The sequence below is a fragment of the Papaver somniferum genome, chromosome 4 (assembly GCF_003573695.1).
Source record: "Papaver somniferum cultivar HN1 chromosome 4, ASM357369v1, whole genome shotgun sequence".
Taxonomy (NCBI): Eukaryota; Viridiplantae; Streptophyta; class Magnoliopsida; order Ranunculales; family Papaveraceae; genus Papaver; species Papaver somniferum.
The window spans coordinates 100574315-100582357 of NC_039361.1; positions in this window are offsets into that span (position 1 = coordinate 100574315).

Below are 8043 nucleotides of genomic sequence, written 5' to 3' on the forward strand. Positions count from 1 at the left end.
CCCAACCATGCTAGCCGCACCATGCGCCAATGGCATGCCAAACCCTTGACCCCATCATGCCAAGCCAACCGCACCTTGTCTTTGCCCCACCATGCCAAGCCGTCCATGCCAAACCCTTGGCCCCACTATGCCAAGCCAACCGCACCTTGCCTTGGCCCACCATGCCAAGCCGCCCGTGCCAAACCCTTGCCCACTATGCCAAGCCGTACGTGTTATTTGCCTTGGCCCCACCATGTTGGCCTTCCCTATGTGGTTACCAAAAAAAAGGCATGCGACGATCAACGGCCACTCTTCAATCCTAGATGCAAATCCTAGCCGTCCAAGGTCGCCAAACAACGCATGGTAATCTTTGGCCCAAAACCCTAGTTTTGGCCACGCCAAACCGTGCCAAGGCAGGCCATTCCACATGTTCCAATGGCATGCCAACCACCTTGCCGCGCCATACCATGTCGGCCTTCCCTATGCGGCTACCAAAACGAAGGCGTGCGACGATCAACGAACACCCTTCCATCCTAGATGCAAATCCTAGCCGTCTAAGGTCGCCAAACAACGCATGGTAACCTTTGGCCCAAAACCCTAATTTTGGCCACGCCAAACCGCGCCAAGGCATGCCATACCACGTGTGCCACTGGCATGCCAACCACCTTTCCGCGCCATACCATGACGGCCTTCTCTATGCGGCTACCAAAACGAAGGCCTGCAACAATCAACGGCCACTTTTTCATCTAAGGTGCAGATCTTAGCCGTCCAAGGTAACCAGCTAACGCATGGCAACCTTTGGCCCTAACTTTTGGCCGCGCCTAAACTAGGCCATATTAAAGCCATACTGATCATGCTTTCATGCCACTGGATACCAAACGAAGGGTTGCAATAATCAACGGCTACCTTTCCTCTTAAGATGCAAAATCTCGACCGTTGAAGGTCACCACCGAGCCGGCAAGTCTCCCAAGCTCAACTTTCCAGACAACAACAACGTGCTACATGTTTTCCACGAAAAAACTCGAGACATCAACGCATGTCACAAACTGGGGGATGCTCATTGGGTATTGGTTTGACGATTTACAGCGTGCGGCGTACACCACGCCCGTTATAAGAAAGTGTCATAAGGATGAGGCAGTTAGTCAATATAGGGAGTAATGGTGAAACGTTTTCTTTTATGGAACATCAATTCCAGGCGTTACCGGTTACCACCTCCTCCCGTTTACTCACCCGTTTTCCATTTCTTAATGAGACCAGAGTACGTTTCACTTCGACTTGTATAAATAGGCATTACCTATTTCCACCGAACAACAAGTTCATGTCAGGAGCATACAACACTTAGAAAACATTTTCTAGCTCTCCATATGTTAGCTTCCCACTTTCTGATACAAGTCGTAAAACAACTACTCTCCCAGAATCAACTATTCTAGTCTCAACACTTTCGTCGTTTCCCTCCCCAAAACCAACCCTTCTCCTTCACTTTGTGACCGAAGCAAATCTGGAACGGCCATTTCTTGGTTTAGGCCGGATTTGTACAGATTGATCTCTCGAATCTAAAATACTCCCTTGCAGTTAATTGTTTAGGGTTTAAATTCGTTTCTCACCCACACACCCGAAATTACCAAAATCAGCAGAAATCATTTTCACCCTCAAACAGTATGTTAACAAGTTTTAGTAATTGGTGTGACCGATCCTATAACTTGTGCAACCGATCACAAGTAAGTACCATAAATAAGTGGTAACCGATCCTGGTACTTATTTAACAATGTTTTGGAACTAATGTGACCGATCCTAGTAGCCACTTGGAGGTATAACGGAAACGTGTTTTGGTAGAACCGTTAAACCCATGAATGGTGATTGAATGTTTTTGATCAATTACATAGTTCTTGGAAATCAGATGAACCAATTCCAAACTCGTTTGGAAGTGTGGCAGATCGGTTCCAAGATTGTAAATATGAAAAAGGATTTACAAAGTAAAGATGTCAGCATACTTTGAACATGTGCAGTAATTCTTATCTTTTATTATTCAAAGATATTCCTTAATAACTAAAGGAGAATCCTGGATCGAAATAAATTGAGAATCTTTTAATTAAGGTTTTTAGTTTTTTATATGCTTTTAATTTCCAGCAATTAAAATGCATATCTTTATAAAATAAAAATTGGTAATGTGCATTTACTAGTTGGAGATTTTCTACTGAGATTTCAGTCAATATTTGGACAGAGCATTTCCAGGAATTATGAAAACCGAATTTGGAAATATATTGCATATCTTGAGAATATTTTCGGTTTTGGAAATTCCTTGTTCTATAAATATTGAAGTTTGCATTTCGAGCAAACTAATCCTTATAGCCTGAAAAACTAACTAGTTGTGTTGTTACTGGTGGAGCCGCCTATTCGGAGAGGAAATTACCCTAATTAGACGAAATCTCTTACGACCTCTCGTTTTAAAGACTTCTTTGGGATTGGGAAGCTCTACGAGTACCGTTGGTGGGAAACTAGATAATTGTAGTTTATTATTAGTATTCGATTGATTTGATTGACTAACGGTTGTTGAACTTTGATTGCACCTAGTTTGTTTATGTTTTAGAATCTTCTCTTCTGATATAAGATTCACTCAAACTAGATCGAAGTTTCGACGTGGATCTTTAGACTGTTTGTAGATCTAAATACATCTTGTGATAATCCATTGTTAACAGACTCCGTTCTGTGTGTGATTGATCACAAGAGATTCAAGTTGATTGTGTGAAGGTGTTTATTGAAGATCTGTTAGAGCACTGCTCGGTCAAACTCGCATGCGTTGCTATCTCAAGCATGTTTGTCAATGTTAGTGATCAAAACTATAAGTCTTGATTTCTAGTCTCTTATAGCTAAGTCTCGGACGAGAATAATAAGTGTAGTTGCGCTCAAGGACTTCATGGAGATTCATCACACAAGTAGAAGATCTACTCAAGGAATCGGTGGAACTTTTCGACAAAAAGGTATGTGGAGACTTGAACTTATCTGTCACTCAAAAGTCTACCTATTTTATCTCCTACTCTTTGAGACAAAAGTCGTATGCTATATATATAGACTAGATCATACACATTTGGTTTTTCGAGTCGAGTATACCTTGCCTATTTATATCTCGAAATATGTGTTGGTAAGATTTTCGCTTCGACCAAGTTTATCTTTACCTAGTGACGAAAGTCATGAATGTTTCAATCACTTTGAAAATTTCTTTGACGAGAAATAGTGTAACAACTATATAATGTCCTCTAAGAATGCTTCAATGATTGGAATGAGAGTTTAGATTACATAACCAATGGATTCCTTGAACCGAAGTTTTCTATCTTTGTTGATCAAGAGAACCGGAAGTATGGCAAGTGCCAGACCGATACTACTTTTATCGTAGTTGTGTGATCTAATCTTGCATCTTCTATCGTAACAGTACAATCATATTGATTGGCTTGAGATCGTGAGAGTTCTCCGATAGGAAAGATATAAAAAGTAATCTCAAACATCTTCGTCTCATCGTTTGTGATTCCTCAACATCTTGTTTCGCTACCATACGATTAAGATTGTTGTGAGCTGATTGATTAATCTAGGCTGTTCATCGGGAATATAAGACCGGATTATCAATTGGTTCCTGTTCGCCTTGATTATTATCAAAACACGGAACAAAAACTTTAGGGTTTTTCTGTGGGAGACAGATTGATCCTTTGATAGACTTGTCTGTGTGAGACAGATTTGTTTATTGTTAAAGCCTGTGATTTTGGGTCGTAGCAACTCTTAGTTGTGGGTGTGATCAGCTAAGGGAATCAAGTGCGCAGTATCCTGCGGGGATCAGAGGCGTAGGGAGTACAATTGTACCTTGGATCAGTGGGAGACTGCTTGGGGTTCAACTATAGTCCAGTCCGAAGTTATCTTGGAGTAGGCTAGTGTCTGTAGCGGCTTAATACAGTGTGTATTCAATCTGGACTAGGTCTCGAGGTTTTTCTGCATTTGCGGTTTCCTCGTTAACAAAATTTCTGGTGTCTGTGTTATTTCATTTTCCGCATTATATTGTTTATCTTTATAATTGAAATAATACAGGTTGTGCGTTTATATCATCAATTAGATTAATCCAACCTTTGGTTGTTGATTATCATTGATTGATCCTTGGATATTGGTCTTTGGTACCGTCCAAGTTATTCCTTGTGTTTTATTAGGACTCGCTGATTTCTATTAGCTTGAGTAAATCAAAACAAGAGAGAGATATTAACTCCTTGAGATACTTTTACCTAGATTGAGCTTGAGTAAATCGGAGAAAGGACTTATAGGTGGAAAATTTTTATATTTAGTTATATTTGGGTACCCTCGTCTTTTCATGTTTAACGACTACAAAGACTTCATAAGGATTCGTGAAGCCAGATCCAGTTATCTTTTCTTGATAACTCGAGTATCTTAATCTTGATCAATTGTAGAGCTGCTCACTTGATCAAGATAGATAGAAATCATCAAAGTTCTTTTTGTCTCAAACTTTGTTGATTCCACAAGTTTTATACTTGTGAGGTGAATCATAATCTAGGCCGCACTTCGGATTGCATAAGTCCAGATTTTGAGGTTAGTTAGACTTTGTCTATTGCTATCGATTTCCAAACCACCTTGATCAAAATATTTTTGATCGTAAATAAAATCAAATATAAGGTTAATCTGTAGGAGGCAGAGTGGTTTAAAGTCTTCAATTGATTTGAAGCAACTCTTAGTTGGTGTGATGTCAGCTAAGGGAATCAATTACGCGGAGTCCTGCTGGGATTCCAGAGGAGTAATTGGTAGTGAGCTAGTGTATGGAACGACCTAATACAGTTTGGCGATCAATGTGGACTAGGTCCCGGGATTTTTCTGCATTTGTGGTTTCCTCGTTAACAAAACTTCTGTTGTCTTTGTTATTTCTTTTGCCGCATTGTATCGTTTATCTTTATAATTGAAATATCACAGGTTGTGCATTAATCAATCATAACAGATACATCCGACCTAGTTTGTTGGATACGACTTGATTGGTTCTTGGACATTAGTCTTTGGTACCGTCCAAGTAATCTCTTTGTAATTAGTTTCACGGATTTGATTCTGTAAATGGTCTAATTGCAAGAGAGAGAAAGATAAAACTCTAGATATTATTCCTTGATTGAGTTGAACTCTTAGAGTTGTATTGAGTTTGTCCATATAGATTTCCTAAAAAAAAGTTGATAGTGTATTTTGGTACCCCCGCGTTTTCACTTTTATCTAACTTACCCCTAAAGGTTAATGTTACGTTTCCATTTTTTTGGTGTACTATTCTTTATGGATTATTTGACAATTTTGATATACCATTGAGAGGGTCACATACAATATGACATTTTTTCTGTGTTTGCGAATTTAATATATAAATGTGCTTCCTTATAAATTAAGCCTACGAATTTATAATTTTTTTTACGTTTAATCAATTCAGTGAGTTCGTTTTAGTAAACTTCATGACTTGTATATTGTCAGATTGATGCCTTAATTTGTTTTATGAATTATGTACTTTCTGAAATGTTTATTGGATTGGTCGGAATGACGGTTTCTTCTTGAGGTTCACTCGTGTTTGCCGTAATTGATTTATTGGGAACGTTTAGAATAATTTTGGAAGGCTACAGGTGAGTTTGTTACGCCCAAAAGGGTAGCCCACAAATGTGGATACCCGCGGAAGACCGTCCGGAATGGTGGTTGATATCTTGACTATCCTAACATCATAGTTTGGTCCTCACTAGCAGCATATGTGAATTTCTTCACCATTATCTAACGAATATTTCATTTCTAATGAATTAGGAAATGTCAAGATTTAATTTGATATATTGACTATCCTAACACTTTTAGCTTGATTTTCCTTTCGTCTGTCATTGGTACATTATTCAGTTACCCCTACTGGGTTGTGGCTCACCCCATTTATTTTTTTTCTATAGAATACGAGGTGTGGTTGAGGTAGTAAGTTTAGGAAGAGCTCGCATCTAGGAGCTTGAGAAAAAGTTGGTATTTTTGCTTGTCTATAATGTGTATATCACGGGGTTACCTGGTGGTTTTATATTTCTTGCTTGACTCATGCTTTTGTAGTTTATTTTGTTGTGTACGTATTAATAGGATCTTATGCAAAGTCTCTGTATAGTTTGTCTATGAAACTTATTTATGTCCCAAATGAAAGGTCAAATTTTCGGTGCATACAAGACTGGTTGAAAAATGCATTTTATTATTTAGTTTCTGATGTAATAGCATACCTCTTTATGTATATATGCTAAGGTCGTATTTCAGGTGTATTAAGCTACGTACAAAATTTGGGTTTCAAATTTACATATGTTATCATCCTTTGAAATTTTTGTATGCATGTTCATTTCTAAGTCATCTCTTTAATATTTTTCATGGGATCCCACTACTGTTGATAATTGAAAGAAATGTCAATTAATTTGATAAATATAATGTGTACTTCTTATGTTTTCCTGCATTATGTATTATTTTTGAATTTGTTTATAATTCACTTACAACTGGGTACTTAGATTTTTAAGCTTGCAACTGTTACATGTCATGAGTCTTGTTTTAAGTTTATGTCCTTTTATCTTATCAAAGTATTCAGTGTACTCACTCATGTTCAAGTGTACGAAGTAGACAATGTTTGGAAATTTTTTTTGACCTCTTTTAAATTCCTTTATCATATTTATTTCAATCTTGTGCAATATTAAGAAATTATAATCATTAATGTTTTTCTGATCTTTTCTGAATAACAGTAAGGAATTTTCATTTTAGAATGCATTAAGGTGTCTTTCATTTTCGTCGTCGACTTATAATGGAAAATTTAATGGCTTTATACGGGAAAATGTACTGAACATTTACTAGTAATGTACTAATTTTCGTCGTCGAATTATAACGTACTAATTATTTTCTTTATAAAAAAAACATGTTATGGGTCGTGGTTTCGTTGTTATTGGTCAAGAGATTTACATATACTCTCTTTGATTTATTTTAATGAACATGTGAGTTTTAATTTATATTCATTTATTTTATCCATTTTCCCAGTGACGTACCGGGGTTTGTTTTGCTAATCGGGTTGAAAGTCGACCCGTTAGAGGGTAAATTTACTAGTCCATCACAAATCTAGTCGTATCCAAATAATTGAATCCAAATTTTTCCAAGTATGAAACTTATTTTCTATCTTTCAAGATAAGAATTCTACAAGAACGGGTCACAATTAAGATGAACTTATCTACTAGAATTGATTATGTACCACTTGTGTTATTAATATTATAAAGATAAACAAAATAATGCGGAAAGGGAAAAATATAAAACACCAGAAGTTTTGTTAACGAGGAAAACTGCAACTGCAGAAAAACCCCGTGACTTTGACCATATTTGAACACCGAAATGTATTAATCCACTACAGACACTAGCCTACTATCATACTTCATACTAGAATGGAGTTGAGACTGAATCCACCCTCCAATCGATTCAGTTACAGTCGTGCTCCTTACGCCTCTTGAATATCGCAAGGCTCTACGCAATTGATTCCTTAGCTGACTTTCTTTACAGCCTAAGAGTTGCTTCAACCTCAGTGAAAACTTTTGATACCAATCTGCCTCTAACAGATAAGCCATTTGATTTCCCTTTAGATCAATAAACCGGGGCTTGGAAATCTGTTTTCAATTAAGTTAGCACATCTCGCAAATACATAACACTTACATTTAGTTAGCTGAGAAGCCTGGATTATTAACCACCTCTCAAGAATAATCTTAAACCGATCGATAAAGAAATTTTTTAGATATCTATCTTGAGAATTCATAAAGTCTGAGACGAGGAGAAATTTGCGATTTCTGTCTATCTCGTTCCTGAAAGAGATTACTAAAACCTCGATGACAGAAAAAACAGGACCAGGATACACAAACTGTCAAGGTAAAGATAGTCGAACCTGGCTTCACAAATCCCTAAATGAAGTCTTTCAGTCATAAACCTAATTATGTACCTCAGAGAAACCTAGGTTCATAGAGGACAACTTTATCAAACAACTAGGACATAAAAGTGTCAAGGATTGAATTTCCTGGTTGT